Consider the following 17,861-nt stretch of genomic DNA (forward strand, 5'->3'; position numbering starts at 1 on the left):
GCATGAACTGAGAAGTATAATTAACTCAACTCTTTGCTCCTAAGTTCCAAGAAATAAAAACGTTGGACAAAGGGAAAGTTTTAAGACAGACTCCGCATCACAACAGCTTAGACTTCAAATGAAGGGACAGAGAGGCAGCCAGAGCCTAGATGATGCAGGACCTCACATCCTGTTCTCACATTTGCATGCGATCCTGAGGTTTATGGGAAGGATTTTCAACTAGAGAGTGACGTGCTACTTTTTTGTGCTTTAAACTATTCTCTCTTTAATTTGGGGGAATCTATCCATACTTAAGTCCAGTTCAAGTCTCCTTTTTTTTTTTTTTTAAGACATATTTATTCAGTGTCGTGATCAGACTATTACATTCAGCAATCAACAGCATGGGCGCAAAAAAAAAAAAAATCTACATTAAAACCCGTTGTTGGAAGGCTTTACACTTTCCACAGAACAGAAACCAAAATACCCTGTTATACAATTAGTCACAAATACAGTCTTCGAGGTTTTTGCCCATACACAGGAGCATTGTCTAGGACACGTCTTCTTTGTAGCAGCAAGGCCCTGCCACTGCTGTGCTTGGCTGAGGTCACAGATCTGTTGTAACCTGTAGCTTCCCTGTCACTTCTCCGGCTCTCGTCTCCCGCTCAGCTTTGTTTCCTGGCAGTCTTGAAAACCTCCTGCCGCTGCCGTAGCTACTGCTGCTGCTGGAACCACCACAGCCACCTTGGTTTCGTGGTTTGGCAAAGTACTGGCCTCCACCACCACAGGGGCCAGTATTCTGCCTCCAAGATTTCCTCCTTTCATGGGTCCAAAATTTGAGGATTGATTGTTGTAATTGCCATGAGCATTATGGCTGCCGCCGCCTCCAAAGTTGCTTCCTAGGACATCATTACTGAATCCGTCCTAGCCATCCCCACTGCCACCGTATCCACCACCACCTCTATGGCCACCAAAGCCACCTCGCCCACTGAAGTTCCCTCCATGAACAAAGCTGTCGTTCCCACTGAAACCACCTCCACAACCACCACCAAAGTTTCCAGAACCACTTTGGCCTCTTTGGCTGGAGGAAGCACTCGCCATCTCTTGCTTAGACAGGCTTTCCTCACTTCACAGTTGTGGCCACTCACGGTGTGGTATTTTTGAATGACAGTCTTGTCCAGAGAGTCATGGTCATCCAATGTTACGAAAGCAAAGCCTGTCTTTCTGTCACTGCCTCGGTCAGTCATGATCTCAATCACTTCAATTTTCCCATACTGTTCAAAATAATCTCTTAAATGGTGTCCTTCAGTGTCTTCTTTAATGCCACCAACAAAAACCTTTCTCACAGCTACGTGGGCACCAGGTCTTTGAGAATCTTCTCTTGAGCAGCCCTCTTTGGTTCCACAACTCTTCCATCCACCTTGCGTGGCCTTGCATTCGTGGCTGCATCCGCCTCCTCCACAGTGGCCTAGGTGACAAACCCAAAGCTTCTGGAGCGCTTGGTGCTTGGCTCTCTCTTGAGCAGACGGTCCGTAAGCGTTCCGCATTGCTCAGAATGGCTCCTCGCACTCTCCTCGGTTGTTTCAAAGCTCGAACCTCCGGTGAAGAGCGTCCGCAGCTGTCCGGGGCTCTCTGGAAGACTCTGACCTGGACGTGACGGCGGTGGGAGGGGAGACTCTAACAATGCTTACTCTGCAGCGGCCATGGGCAGAAAGGAGTCTCCAGTCTCTTTTCATCCACAAAGTGCCTTCTTAGCCCAATTCTAAGTGAATTGGATGTAATCTCTTCTGTGAACCTCTGTAGCACTTAGTAGTTTCCTACGCATTTAGCTTATTCTTTATTATAATTCTATATCCCTTCCTTATCTTTCCTTTTGATATCTAGTAAACTAGATCATACAGTTATAGATGGCAGAAAAGGCCAAATCACCCCACGTTTAGTACAGATAAAAGTGAGTCGAATCACAGGGGATAGGGTTTAAAGGTGGGAGAGGAAGTCCTTGGGAAGTACGATGTCTCAGTTAGGCGAGAAACCACGTAGGGGAAGTATAGCGGTTTCCTGGGACGTGCGGTCAAAGAAGAAAGCAATTCAGTGAGGGTCAGAGGGGTGGAGAGTAAAACCAAAGGAGAATTTTGTTTTCAAGGTGTGACTTTTGATCTCAGAAAGAAACTCCCAGTATTTTAAGAATTATCTTAGGGGTCATGAAGCACAGTCTCCATCCATTTGGGTTTCCATTTTATGTTAATAGTTCTGATAATCTGCATGGAAAAACGTAGCTACTACTGAATTAGTCAACTGCGATGTTAAGGCAATGTCTGGATTTAGCATTGGATAGATGATACGACCTTCAAAAATATGGAATGCACATTCCAGGCATACACGGAGTCCTTTAATTATTTGAAATACAAGGTTAATATTCCCGATTAGGTAAAACTATTAATGGAAAGGTTTCATTATTTGCTTGAATTTCATTGATTAGATTACATATTATGAAAATTTCTGAATCCATAACTTTAAAGCACATTCCTGCTTTAGTCTTTTATAAATAAAATGAATGTTTGGTAAATCCATTTCTTAGTTGAATCTTTTCCTGCCAGCTCAACCACAGAATTCAGAAATAAATATGAATTTCATGTAAAAACTTTCCAAAAGGCTTTGTTAGTGCAGTAGTAATTCCCAAATTCTTTGGCAACAGGCCCATGAAAATGTTTATTAGCTATCTCCCCATGTCCCAAAGTTCCCACCATCTCTTCCTGCCCCACCTCTTTCTCCTCTAAACCTTCCTATCAGCTAGGAATTCTCGTGGGTTTCCAGTGGCTTTCAATTCAAAACGTTTATAAAAACTTTTGTGTAGTTACAGTGATATACACATTTTCACAAATCTGTGTTTGGTCATGTATTCCTAGCGGCGATATGCTTCTGTACAAGTATTCGAGGGAGTAGTCCCTTTTCACTGCGTGCTATTTGCCAGTACAAAGGCAGCCTTTGCCAGATTTAGTTCCAGCAAAGTGGAGGGCTGCCCAAGCATTTGCTTCATTTGGAATATTCTGGTAGTCAAATATTTACATGGAGCCCCCAAATCCTCTGGCTTGAATCTGTCATATTATTTCCAATGCATTGTCTATTTACAAAACCATTTAGTTTGGATGGTGGTATAGACCTGGCCTCGTTTACGAGAGGAGGCCGTGAAAGCGCCATTATTGGTCTCTGTTAAAACAAGATTAGCCAACTCACTGGGAGTTGTACAAACAGAAGAAATCTCACCCATTCTAAAGTGTTCTTGTTTCTTCATAAATTTCTCTTTGAAACATACTACAACATGCTGCTTTTCTGAATTAGTTCTTGGAATGTTTTTCTGAAGGTTTCCTGAAGTCGTGACTGATAAGAGCTACTTGGAACGGTGTTGAATAATTTTAAAAGATAGACAAAAATTGGCTTTGTAGGCACCTATGACCATGATGTGAAAAAATTTGAAAACTTAGCACGAATGTAGCAGATCGTGTTTTAACTGAAAACTTACTACTTCAAATGCAATTCTCTCACTGGGAGCGCGAAACCAATACGCATAGGCATTCTGTAGACAGACGGTTTATTTTGTGGATTTCTTATGTGGAAGAAAGGACAACGTGTTTTATATAACATTTTCTTCTATATTCTGGATTAATACAATGGATAAGTGCGAAATATATCATCTGCCAAGTGCAAGTATAATTCACACAGATGGACTGCAAGTGTCTGGTTAAGTTAATGAACTGATTTCGGTAGTGTTGCTGCACGAGAGATTTACGGACTAAAGAATGTTCTGCTCTGAGGACAGAAGATCATGTCTAACTGCATTAAAGATACTTAATTACACACGCATTTTAAAATAGCAGTGAGCATACCGACATTTACCTACAAGCATTAAATAATATATTGTCCGCATTTTTTAAATTCTGGTGCCCTCTCCTTTGCACTGCCAACAAAGTTTCCTAAGTGAGTAATTTAATGCTTGCTGCTTGGTCAGAACAAAGTGCCGCTAAGAGATACTGTCTCTGTAATGGAGCGCCATTTGTCTGCAAGAGGGAAATATTAATCTTGGCTTGGTGATTTTATATTTTTCTTTAGAAATGCTACTCGATGGGGCGCCTGGGTGGCTCAGTCGTTAAGTGTCTGCCTTCAGCTCAGAATGTGATCCCGGCGTTCTGGGATCGAGCCCCACGTCAGGCTTTTCTGCTGGGAGCCTGCTTCTTCCTCTCCCACTCCCCCTGCCTGGGTTCCCTCTCTGGCTGGCTGTCTCTCTCTCTGTCAAATAAATAAATAAAATCTTTAAAAAAAAAAAAAGAAAGAAAGAAATGCTACTCGAATATGCCAATAGACTTAATGAATTTGCAAATTTAAAAAATGTGCATGTCGATTTTTGAATTAAACTCAGCTTCTTTTTATCTTAAGCAATCTAAGTGCAGCCCTGTCTTTGAACTAAACTTGATAATCCTATAGTACTTTGCATTTATTTCCACTACAGCGTATTATCGTCTTATAATTTTTTAAAATAAATCTGCTACCAGATTAGAGAGTCGAGCTTTCTGTTGCACAGAACTATAAACTCAGTTCTTTATTTTCGATTTCGTACATACGATCTGGTGCATTGGAGAAACGCTACGTGCTTCATAAATGTTGAATACATATTACCTTGCAGAGCACAGCTACTTCCTGCTCAAATATGCATATACTGAGAAAAAAACTCCATTAATTGCTTCACTGATTTAAATTTGGTGTTATGTCACTCATTAATTTGTGTCAAAGAAAGTGAAGTGAATCAAGGAAATACTGATACCAGTTTGACCTGCTTTTTCCTGAACTTTCTAACAAGTGTCACTCTCAAAGTTTAGACAAAGCAGGTCCTTGAAGCACTAGTTTTGCAGTCTTTAAGTATTAGACCCAGGAAACCTTACATTTCTTGCAGAACAGTAAACTTGCTTCACTGATGACCTTAAGACGGCACATAAATATTATTCTTGGTTTCTCTGATAGCAATGGAGTGCACAAGCCATGCTTTGCTGTTCTTTAAGCATTTTAACAGATATTTCCATGGATGATGTCGGCTTTTTCCTTTTCGGCCTTATAAAAAGAATAACTTGGCACTTTAAAAAAATAAGTTTCCTAAAAGACTTTTTTGGAGAACCGGGAATTTGGATTTTTACAAGCCCCCTAGATGATTCTTATTTTAAGCAAATTTAATAACCCTGGACAAATTCATTTAAAACTGTTTCCCTTGGGGTACCCGGGTGGCTCAGTCGGTTAAGCATCAGACTCTTGATTTCGGCTCAGGTCAAGGTCTCAGGTCCCTGAGACCGAGCCCCTCAGTGGGCTTCGTGCTCAGCACAGGGTCTGCTTGGGATTCTCTCTGTCCCTCTCCTTCTGCCCCTCCCCCAACCACACTCCCAATCTCTCTCTCTCTAAAATAAATAAAATAATTTTTAAAAACCTGTTTCTTCTGTGTTTTAAATGTAACTTCTTAGGAAGTAACTGGCATCTGTGTATGGGGAAGAGAGAGGGGGAAGAGAGAGAGAGAGACTGAGAATACACCTGTTATTAAGAGGGTGAAGGAAACCATCCTCAAACCCAGCACCGCTGGTCATCTACTATCTGCTATTACTTGGCATAACCTTTCTGGAGGATGTATGAAAACAAATGAGAATCCTTAAAATGGCACATGCATTTTGACCCTTCAATTTGTCTTCTAATAATTTATTTTAAATCAGTCATCATGACATTATGCAAAGATTCAGCTAGAAAGATACACACTAGAGTAGTTTTTAATAATAAATGAAACATTGGAAATAATATGAACATTCAAGCATTTGATTAAAGGAACTACGTTATAACACCAGACTTCTCTTTCCTGACCTTGGAGTAGGTTATATTTTATACACTCTTTGCACTGTGTGCCTCTTAGTACTCAGCATACATAATCCTTTGTTTATATTTGTTTTTTTCCATTACATTATAAAGCCCAGAGAGACAGAGACTGAGTTATTCTATCTGTAAGACTTAGAGTTTGATAAACAAGTAACTCTAAAGAAGCTGTGTTGAATGATAAAGAGGAACCATACAGTCAGAAAATATTATAGAAAGATAGTTATATTCTCAGAAAGTTAACGATGTCTTCAGTTGTTTAAAAACAATGATAAAACAGCATTTCCAATGTGTTCCTGCCATAGGAAGAAAGATATGTGCATAAAAATTAAGAAGTTTAATTACCAGAAAGATAGCATTGGTTGCATTGTAGGCTTGCATTTATTGTTAAGTTTTGCATTTACTGTCAGTTTTCCTACCTATAATCTTTAAATTGTGTTTAATAAGAATATATCACCTTTGTATTAAGATAACAAACACTATAATTTCTATTTTATTTTTTAACAGTGTAACATTTTAATTCATAAATACGTCTGCCTGAAATCAGGTATTTAAAGAAAGACAAAGACTAAGAGACATGCTAGGTCTCAGAACTTTGAAATAAGGTGAGTTATGGGAAGGTGGTATATGATAGTAGGGAGCAGGTGTGAGGGTAGGAGAGCTGAATGCCATGGGCCCCATGTGGGAGCGATTTTTACAATAGGAGAGCAGAGTGAGGCACGGCCTTGACCATGGGAAGCAAGAGGACACGAGTCCAGCTTCCTATTCCAAAGTATGTAGTGTGTAAGAGAATAAATAGTGACCATTTGATAAAAGTATTTAGAATTTCCCTTACAGTTGGGATATCACACAGACACATGCACACTTATATTGCCCTGTGTATGTATATATTGGCACTTTCTACCAACTGTCCTCTTTGATGTCCCATCAAGGATTTGTGATCATAGAAGGACTGAGTGTTGGCTTAAGTTCCACCAGAAGCAAAGCCTGAAACAAAGGCTTTCAGGCAGTGATGTTTTGGGAAGTGATACTGGGGAGCAGGATCAAGGGACCGGTAAGGGAGGGAGTGAATTTAGAAAGAAAAGGCAGCCAATAAAGGGATGTAATGAGTTGGCCACTGCTGTAACAACTGGTGTCCAGTGTCACAGGACCTTCTACGGAGACTTAGGAAACACATCTCGCAAATAAAGGTCTGCGCATCAGCTCCTCTTTCCATCGGCAAGCGGTGGTCTACGTGTGCGTGAGTTCCCCCACGCTGGGGTTGTGAGTCCACGGGTGATGACTTATTCCAGGCCAAAGTGTTCAAAAAGCTCAGGGCAGAAAGAGACAGGTATGTGGCGCCTTTTAGAGGCTGCGCGCGCCAGGGGAGGTTCAGAGCTTATCGGACTTTGCGTGGGCCTGCTTGCCGCAGCGGGGCCGCCGGGAGGTGGAGCGGGGAGGATTTGAAGAGGTACAGGAGGTAGCGAGTTCACGGACACTTAGCAAGACACAAACCGAAACTGCCATGTAATTCTCGGCTTCCACGCCCCGTCCGCTCTCTTACGTCACATACCCTTATATTTAGCTGGACTCTTTCGGCGAAGAGTCACATGACGTAACTGGGGGCGCTGCTAGCACATGCAGGGCTTTTCAGTGAATTACAGAAAGTGCTCTTGTCCGGTGGATGAATTACACAAAGACGTCCTTTGGGGGGGGGGGGGGATATATATATATATATCCCTTTCTGTAGGCATCTCAGTCCCAGACCAAGGAGTATGTTTTTGTAACGGTCACTAAACACACAGCCCTAACAACGAAATATCAAAAGATAAGACAAAGAGCATTAAACTAAATAAAGGGTATGAAAAGGAAAATGTCTAGATTAAATGTATAACTCCTAATTACTAATATATAAACTAAATAGATTCAAATCCTATTGCTCTAACTCCCATTAGAAAAACAGTAAGGCTTTCTTAGAGCTTTTAAATTGGGTTGCTTTAAAATTCATTTGCGTGCATCAGTCTTTTTCTTTCACTAGATTACACGCATTGATAAAGTCTGAATTAAGTTAAAAAAATGTGATTCTCTCTTAAGTATAGTATCGGTCAAACACTTCTGATTCGGGCTCAGAGAGTTTTCCAGGGTGGTAATGTTTCAGTGAATTGACTACAAACAACCTCTATGTTCTTAAAAGTCTTGATATTTTGTTTTTTTTTGTATCTGTACTCAGAAACATACATTATGAAGTTGTCTCATCAATACATATGCCTATATATTTTGGAAATTTATTTTTTAATTATTAAATTTAGTTAGGAAACAACAAATAAACCACTATATTCAGGACTAAAAGCCTCATCATTATAATTTTAGAGAAGTATTTATCTCTCTCTCTCTCTCTTTTTTTTTTTTTACGATTTTATGTATTTGTCAGAAAGAGAGAGAGAGCACAAGCAGGGGGAGCAGCAGGCAGAGGGAGAAACAGGCTCCCTGTTGAGCGAGGAACTCGATGTGAGGCTCGATCTCAGGACCCTGAGATCATGACCTGAACCGAAGACAGATGTTGAAGAGAAGTATTCTCTTGTTAATAGTTGGCACTATTAGCAAAAATATCCATTATTCTATGGGATATTTAAATGATGCTAGTTACTCTTAACTCTGTGTATGCAGTGGATCTAAAATTTTAAACTATCCCAGTACTTACTTGTCTTCTCTCTTTCTCTTTTTCATTCTCTCTCTATCCCCCTCTCAATATGTGTAAATTCTCTGTGTATTTCTATAGTTATCTACAAACATACACTTAGAAAACCATTAACTCCACTCATGACTTGATGAAAGATTTAGCTACATTGTTTGATTGTTGATATTGGTGACCCTCTAGAAATTACTATCACCACCAGTACATTACCTTACCAGCTGCTGATATGATGTGAAACATGAATATTTAGTGGGATACGCAGAACCAGTTCTCCAACTTTTTCTTACATGAGAAACAATAAACAATTTAATCCCAGAGGCTATTCAGTTACCTCCTGTGTGTGTGCGTGCATTCTTTTTAGTCACCTTTACTAGGTACAATTATCTTAACATTGAAAAGTCGTTTTCAGTATCTACCCATTAAAATACATCAAATATTAAAAAACAGTGTTAAAAATAAGCACATATATTATGTAGCTCCTATCATATAATGAATCAAAAGGGCTATGACAGTTTGTATTTATAAATATTATCGATACATCATTAAAATACATAAAACTGTCACAAATAAACTAAACCACTAAATGCCTGAAAAACCAGGATCCCTTAATCTTTTAAAATGTTTACTGTTGTTCATATTTAGCTCTTCGCATAAAATATTAATTGGCATATAGTTTTGGAAATTAAAAATTTTGTGAGACAATTACTTAAGAATCCTTGCCAGGAATGACAATGCCGTGAAATGGAAGGAGTCATTATTAAAGAGTCATAAAAACCGAAAAGTAGTCCTAACTCTGCTTCAAGACCACCTTGTGAGTTGGGAAGTCGCTGAACCATTTTGGGTCATTTTCCCTATCTGCGAAGGTGTCAGACTGATAAATTCCAAGACTTCAACTCTACTCTTCTTCACATTTACTTGGTTCTGATAAGTGCCTAAAGTTGGGAGTAGTGAAAGAATAAGGAAATGTGTTTCAGTCACTCTCTTCTGTCCCCTTTCCCTCTGACTGCATGCCTTGCCCTGACACTAATGATAATAATGATAATGATGATGATGAGAGTATAATAGTAATTATTATTACAGCAATTATCAACTGGATGCTCAATGTGTGCCAAACTCTGAGCCGAGCCTTTGTTTTCATCAACTCATTTACTATCCCAGTGCCCTGAGTAAGAGCCTGTTAGGGTTATTACAAAACTAAGTAAACTGAAGCACAAAGTTAAGTGTTCCTCTGAAGCTTACACAATCAGTGTTAAGGCAGGGCTGCACCTGACATCTGGTTCCAGAGCCCATTCTCTTAACTGTTAACCATTGGGCACCTTGCCAGCCTGGAGGGCAGGTGGGCCAAGGGCCCCCACAGCCAGAAGAAGAGCCTCTATCCATCTTAGATTTCAGCCAGAGATCCCTGACTCCGTCACACCCATGGCTATGTGTTGGCAATGGGGAACGTTTTAAGAGGTCAAAAAGGTTGAGGAGAGTGCCTCATAGACAGTTTCTGCTTTCATGACTGTAGACCCGGTTGCCCTAGGGCTCTGCGTTGGCCTTAGAACAACTGTGCAATAATCCTGCACCTGAGTTGGGAAAGACATGAATGGGAGCCGAAACTAAATATTTACAATTTTCCTCCAGCCTGTTTTCTACCTCCAATGCTTTTGAAACTCTGGGACATTGACCTACTAGTAGACTTTAAATCAATTTAGTAGTTTGCAGTCAGCATTAAAAAAAACCCATAGAATTAAAAAATTTCAGAGTTCATCGTTAAGAGTAAAGGGAAATACTATTTTTTTGAAGTTTCAGGAGCACGAGGGCGCGTGTGTGTCTTTATTGGGTTATAATTAAAAGATATTTCTCACTGCAGAGAGTACTCAGAAAAGTTTGGAAATTATCCGTCTATCACAAGGTAGAAGAGGGAAGAGTATGAAAATCAAGCTCCGGGTGTTATACAAGACGACCAGCGATGTTCTAGGTAAACACTGCGACGGTTTCAACGTGAAACAGTTATACCTGCTCCACCTAGATGTGAATTCTTCCTTTAATGAAGTCATTTCAATGACCTTCGCCAAGAGAAAACAAAGCATTCTTATTCTCCTACCAAGTGGATCTGTAGAAAGATTTAAAGCCGTCATTTTCCTTCTGTTCCATTTTGCTTTTAAGAGAGATTCTTTATTGTTTGGGTATTTTTCTTTTTTAATTTTTGTTTTGTCAAGTTTTTTGCTGTCATTTCTTCCCCAAAGTGTAATAAACTTCACTAATCTTGTACAGTAGAAATTTTACTAATTCTTTATCTTTAAACAAGAAAACAAAACACGGAAATAGCACGAATATTGGAGTCTGGGATGCTTTGTGTCTGAATATTCCAGTTACTAGATATGTCACCTTGTGTAATTTTCTGAAATTCCTCAAGCCCAGTTCCTTAATCCGGGAAAGAGGGTGTGTAACAATCATCCTCGCACTGCCACCTGTACCCCAATCCCTGCTTCCTTGCCCTGGCCCTCTGGTGGCCTCCCTGCTTTCACCCTTGCCCCCTTCCAGGCTGGTTCCACTCAAGGGACAGAGTGAGCCTTTAAAACCTTTAATCAAATCACACCAATTTCCTATTCAGAACTTTCCGGGGGCACCTGGGTGGCTCGGTTGGTTAAGTGTCTGACTCTTGATTTTGACTCAGGTCATGATAATGGGATCGAACCCTGCGTTGGGCTACGTGCTCAGCGTGGAGCCTGCTAGTCCCTCTCCCTGTTCCTACCCCTGCTTGTGCTCTCTCTCTCTCTCTCTCTCCCTAGTTTCAAATTAATAAATAAAATCTTAAAAAAGAAAAGAAAAACCCACAGAACTTTCCAATGAGTGTGTTTGTGTATGATTTAGTTCGGGGTACGTCTACCATCATCTCCTAACTCGCTCGCCCTGGCTCATTCCATTCTAGTAATTCCTGGGCCTCTTCACTTTCCTTCATGTTCCTTGAATGCTTTGAGTTCATTCTCACTTTGGGGCCCTTCCTCTTCTCTCCATGTGTTCCATTTTCTCCCACATACTTGCATAGCTCACTCCCTCATATCATTTCTGTATCTAGTAAAATCCCACTTTCTTAAAATACACCACCACTTCCCTCACTCTTTATCCCTTACTTGCATTAATTTCTTCTTAGCACTTACCACTAACTAACATTATGTCACTTAATTGTTAATTGCTCTACCATTAGTCCTATTTCACTAGAATATAAATTTCACGAGGGCAGGGACTTTCTCTTGCTTACTGCTTTGAGTGTAGCCGCCAAACCATGCCTGATACATTATAAATGCTAAATAGTTGTGGACTAAATACTAAAAAAATTTTAATTCCTTACAAGTTTGACATACGGATTAAATACAAAGTATCTGTCATAATGCTTGGCACAAAATCAGCATTTAATAAATGACAATTATTTTTATTGTTAAAGCTGAATTTTATTTTCCCATGCAGAGCGTAGGTATTATCAGGATGAAATATATGAGACGTATTTTTTTCTCCTATCAGGATGCTGTGATGATTAATTTTATGTATCAACTTGTCTGCGAAATAGTACTCAGACATTGGGCCAAACATCATTTTTCAGATGTTTTCGTGAGGGTGTTTTTAGATGAGATTTACATTTAAATCGATAAACTTGGAGTGAAGCAGATGGCCATCCGTAATGTGGGTGGATTTCATTCAATCATCTGAAAACCTGAAACAAAAAGGATAACCTCTCCTGAACAAGAGAGAATTCTCCAGCAGACTGGCCTTGGACTACAGCTGCAAATTCAGCTCTTCCTAGTCCTACAGCAGACCACCTCTGGACGGCAACTGGGCCTCCAGCCTGGCTGCCTCCCCCATCAGATTTGGCATTCACCAAGACTATACAAGCTCACCGGTCAATTTCTTAAAATAAATCCCCTTCTATATACACACATCCTATTGGTTCTGTTTTTCTGGAGAACCTTGACTAATACGCATGTTTTCAGCTGCAAGTACACTTTACCATCTAGTATCTACTGTGTCTATTATCATCACAAGTGACACTGTGGGGATGTTTTCTCATGATACAGTGTGTTGCTTAGCAGCTCAGAGATGGCAGGGCTGTGGGTTAGCCTCTCTGCCAGTCCTAACTTTCCCTTCATAGTGACAGTCTGGCTGAGCACTTCCAAACAATTGGGTCCTCATCACACAACCACATTGAATGTAGGAAGAAACAAATGGTGCTTCTCCCATTTTTGTCTTCGATCAAGGAGGAAAATCTTTGTCAGGTACTTCTCTTTAGATCTTATTGACTTCAATTTATTCTCTTTTCTATATATTGACTGCAAGGGAAGCTGGGAAATCCTATGATAGCAAGAAAGAGTGGTGGGAAAATAGCTCTTGGTAAGCAACTATGGCATTGGTCATGTGTCATAAGAAAATATATCACAATGCAACGGGAAAGAGTATAGGATTGATTCTAGATGAGTCGGACTTGGTGTATAAGATTTTATCACTGCATAGCCACAAATTTGGTGGCCTAAACAGCATAGATTTATTACCTCACAGTTTGTGTGGATCTGAAGTACGAGCACAGCTTAGCCAGTCTCCTCTACTTAGGTTTCACGAGCTGAAGTCAAGATGTGGACTGGGCTGCAAGCTCATCCTCGGCTCGAGGGCTTCTTCCAAGCTCATGGGATTTGGGCAGATTTTATTCCTTGTGGTTGTAAGTTCCCTGTCACATGGCCCTGTCCACACGTGGCATTTGCTTCTTGAAGACTAACCAGAGCCTACCTGTTGCTGCTTCTTCCTGTCTCTTACTTCTAGACTCTCTTTAAAGGCCTCTCCTGATTAGGTCAGGTCCATCCAGGGTTGTCTCCCTTATAATTAACTTAAAGTCAACCGATTAAGGGCTCTAGTTATATCTGGCCAATCTTTTCACCTTTGCCATATGACATAAGAAAAATACAGAAGTGATTTACCATCACCTTTTCCACACTATTGGTTAAAAGCCAGTTATAGGTCCCTCTCTCACTTAAGGAGGTAGGATTACATAAGAAGGGATCAATGAAGATCATCTCAGAAGTCTCCATACTGCACCTGGCTTCACACTTCAATTCCACTACTTATATCTGTATAACCTTTACCTAGTTTCTTTCTTGAGGTTCATCTTTTTCATCTATGAAACGGGGTCAGTTAACTTACAGGATCGCTTAAGCATTAAGTGCTACAAGTATTCAAAAATGTTGGGGGGAGTGAGCCTGGGGCTGAAGGTTCCAACCCTCTAATCTTGTGGGTGGCCTCCTTGGCACCCAGCCCCCATCCTTAGAGGCTTTCCAAAAGTCACCTCATTAACATAAACTCTAGTGTGGTTGAAAGGGGCCTGTTATGAACAACAAAAAGACACTCATTTCACCTTTGTGTTCTGGAGCTATTTCAGGAACAGGAAACAAAACTAAGTATTATAACAAAAGATGCCCTCATGGTTCTTATGCAGAAAATTACAAGGGTTTTAGGAGCTATGTGCCAGGAATAGTAGAAGGCCAAATATATGTTTCTGCTTATAAATCACGACATAAATGCATAGCTTGGTAGTTGGCATGTAGAAGGCGAATGTCACTCTCCTGTCTGATCACCTACAGCGTGGTTAAATAAGATGAAATAAGTAAAATGCTGAGCTCAGTATCTGTTCTGTAGAAACAGTACAATAAATGTTAATTTCCTCTCCCTTTCATTTTTATATATAATGCCACTTTAGAAGACATACTGTTTTTTTGACGATGCTCACATCATAAAAAAAAAGATTTATAGTATATTCCTAAGCAGTTACTTAATTTTTATGAGTTTTTATAATCCTAATTGTATCATTAAAGAAATATCAACACTAGTCTCATTGATCTTCTGATACTATTTAAAATGAAAATAAGTTTTTACAATAAGATTTCTTTAAAAACTACAAAATTGTCTGGATTTTTATAGAAGGTCCTTCATTCTACGTGATAATATTTTTGAATGTTTTCAATGCCTACAAATAATTTGATGAACAATTTGGAAAGAAAATATTACTATAAATATTAACTATTGCAAATGTTCAGGTAATTTTTAAAAAATGTCACCTACTTGCAAAAAGAATTAAAACATTTGCTCACAATAAGAATAAATAATAAAGGATGCCTGGGTGGCTCAGTCAGTTAAGCATCTGCTTTTGGCTCAGGTCATGATCCCAGGGCCTGGAATTGAGGCCCGTGTTGGGCTCCCTGTTCCTCTGGCAGTCTGCTTCTCCCTCTCCTTCTGCCACTCCCTCTGCTTGTGTTCTCGCTCTTTCACCCACTCTCTCTCTCAATAAATAAATAAAATCTTTTTTTAAAAAAGGAATAAATAGTAAAAACATTTTTTTAATTTGAAAATAGAAAATCAGAGACCATTCATTTAGAGAAAAAAGGACATAAAAGCCCCACAAAATATGTGACTAGAAGAGAATACAAGATTTAGTTCTGTGTTTCTTAGCAATTAAAAGGGGGGGGAAGCAATGAATCAGATCACTAATATTCTCTTAATATTCTTATAAAAAGAAATACATATGTATCTTTAAACTCTTTTAGGGTGGGGAATTAATTATTCTCCAGGTTATTACGCCTCTCTCCTGGCCTAGCATCTTGGATTTTAGTCCCTAAATACATGTTTGTTGAACTGACCTTAACTGTCACCAGAACTATATTTCATACGGCAATTAACAAAGAAAGATATTGCATGACTACTGATGTAAAGGAAACCAATAAATGAAACAGGTCAGATATTTCAATGTAGGTTTGATAAAATGCAAAAATGTTCTTCATAGAGTAGTTGTTCATGTATAGTATATAGAAGTAAATCTTGAGAAAGCCATTTCTTTAAGGAGCTAAGCATGGTCTTCGAAATCCTTACTCAAAGTATTTCAACTGAACATTTATTTATTATTAGGATGGGTTAAAGCATTGAAGATTTACATGTTTTGTATCTGGTGCTTGCATTCTGGGAATTCACAAGGCAACTAATTTGGGATTGGCTTCTCTGATAAGCTCTGATATGTTGACATTCTGGAGAAGTTTGACTAAAGATAAGGGGACATAGTTTATATCTGTTATTTTGTTAACCAAGCTTAACACATATTTCAACCAAACTAAAAGTGCTACCCAAATTCTGCACAGAAGGCTGGGCCTGTAAGTAGTCCAATATTGTCCACAAAGAAATGAAACTGCTTGAATTCTTGATTTTGATCCCAAAATCTGTTCTGTAGAAAAGAAAAGAGAGAACTTGGCCTAGATAATTTAACAGCAGGTGTTGTCAATTGGCAGTTTCAATCATTAAAGATCTTCAGCATGGCTCCCAAAGTGATTTGCTTTTGAATATCATATAGTAATGATCTTACCAAAACAAGCTAGTAGGAGCAAATATATATCCTCATTCGACTTCAATTACTGAATTTAGTGTTGGTACTTGAAATTTGGAGACTATACAGCCAAAGACAACAATTTTTGTGGCTGTCCCTTTTCCAGCAAATAGTCAACAGATTTGACTGCTTCTGAAGACTATTGGCTTCTAATGGTAAACTGTTCTGAACAGCATTGAAAAAAATATGTGGGCATGTTTAGCAAACAAATTCTAACTGGGTCCCTTAGATTCTTGGTGTTTACATACCTTCTCCTAGTTACTCAATTAAACACTAAGTAGGTACTGCCATTAATTGATTTTATAGATATAATTTAAGGCCCCAAATCAGCTGATTTTATTATAGGGAGATTATTCATGCAGGCTTGATCTAATCACATGGTCTTTAAAAACCAGAAGTGTTCTCTAATCAGTTGCATTAGAAAAAGAGAGACACATTTGAGATGGCCTAGAAGATAGAGCAAACATCCATATTGTGATGGGCTATGACAGCCCCATGGCAAGAAACTGCAAGAGACATCTACGAGAAAGGAGTGGTCCATGATCAGTAGCTAAAAGGAAAAAGATGGCCTTCGTTACTACAACCACAAAGAAATGAATCCGCCAAAACACAGTGACCTTGGAAGAAGACCTGGACCTTCAGATGAGAGTCAAAGCCCCAACCCATACCTAGATATCAGCCTGGTGAAACCCTAAACAGAGAATCCATCCATGGTGCGCTAGATTCTGACCTACAGAAGCTGCGAGGTATTAAATTTGTGCTGTTTTATGCTGGTAAGTTTGTGGTCATTTGTTACACAGCACATGCCTTTTAATGCAAACTAATACAAATGCATATAATTAATCTAACAGAATCAAATTCTTAGATACATTAAGAGACAGGATAATAAGTTTCGGCTGCCTTACATTTTTTAGAATTTGTGCCTCAAATGTACAAGGTAATTTCTTCTAAGTTTAGGTCTACCCATAGTAATTTAATTCCTTATGAAGGAATGCACAGAGATAGAAAAGCATGGAATATATTTAAAGATCACCCAGTGGTCTCCTTAAGTTGTTATGTAAGGTATTTGAAAGATAATAGTTGTGAGCAATAATGGAAATTTTAAAAAAGTTTATGATCATGTCAAAGACAATGAACAATGCAGACTGTATATTACTCAGTGGTAATGTAAGCCACAGAACACTTTTGAGTGGTTGGGGAGGCTGGATAGAGTGAGCGGCAGGAAGATTGCTCATCTATCAGTGTGAGGCTGAGATTGGGAGTGGACCATGTAGCTATTTGTCATAGATCATGTTAAATTTTGTGCCATGAGCCTTTATGAAGATAATAGAATGGATATTTGGTTTTGCCGTCTAACATTGTAGTTTTAAGCCTTAATGTAATTATGCTGAGTGTAGTGCCATTGACAAAAGGATGTAAGTCACAAAGTAATAAGTTTTAGGGTGAGGATGATGAATTTCGTAGGGATAAGTCAAATTTGAAATACCAGCAGGTCATCCAAATGATAGGATGGACAAACAATGGGAATGGACAAATATTCCAATGCAGATTGTTTTTGCAGAAATAGATCTGAAGTTTTCAGGCTATAAGATTATGGCAGGTGCCATTCCCAGGGAAAGAAGGTAAAAAGTGGAGGAGATGAAAACAGATGAGTAAGAAAACGTTACATTCAGGACAGAAAGTTAAGAGAAAAAAATTGCAAAGTCTATAAATTTTATGAGGGAATGTGAGAACAGGTATCATGACCGGGGGACAAGAGATTTTTTTAAAAATCATGGTAAATTATTCCACCTATCCCAGGGGGTACAGTGTGATGAATAATGATAAAAGAGACCTTTGAATTTGATAACTGGAATGTGGATAGTGAATGAAACAGTTTCAGTAAAATAATGAGAGAAGTGAAATTTGCCTAGAGCC

The 17,861-nt window shown here is 39.2% G+C and overlaps 1 pseudogene; it reads right to left on the reverse strand.

The window, feature by feature from the left end:
• Positions 1-615: 615 nt before the first annotated feature.
• Positions 616-3,174, reverse strand: LOC123793141 (heterogeneous nuclear ribonucleoprotein A1 pseudogene; annotated as a pseudogene).
• Positions 3,175-17,861: the final 14,687 nt, after the last annotated feature.

The sequence above is a fragment of the Ursus americanus genome, chromosome 13 (assembly GCF_024610735.1).
Source record: "Ursus americanus isolate L20-20 chromosome 13, mUrsAme1.1.p, whole genome shotgun sequence".
Lineage (NCBI taxonomy): Eukaryota > Metazoa > Chordata > Mammalia > Carnivora > Ursidae > Ursus > Ursus americanus.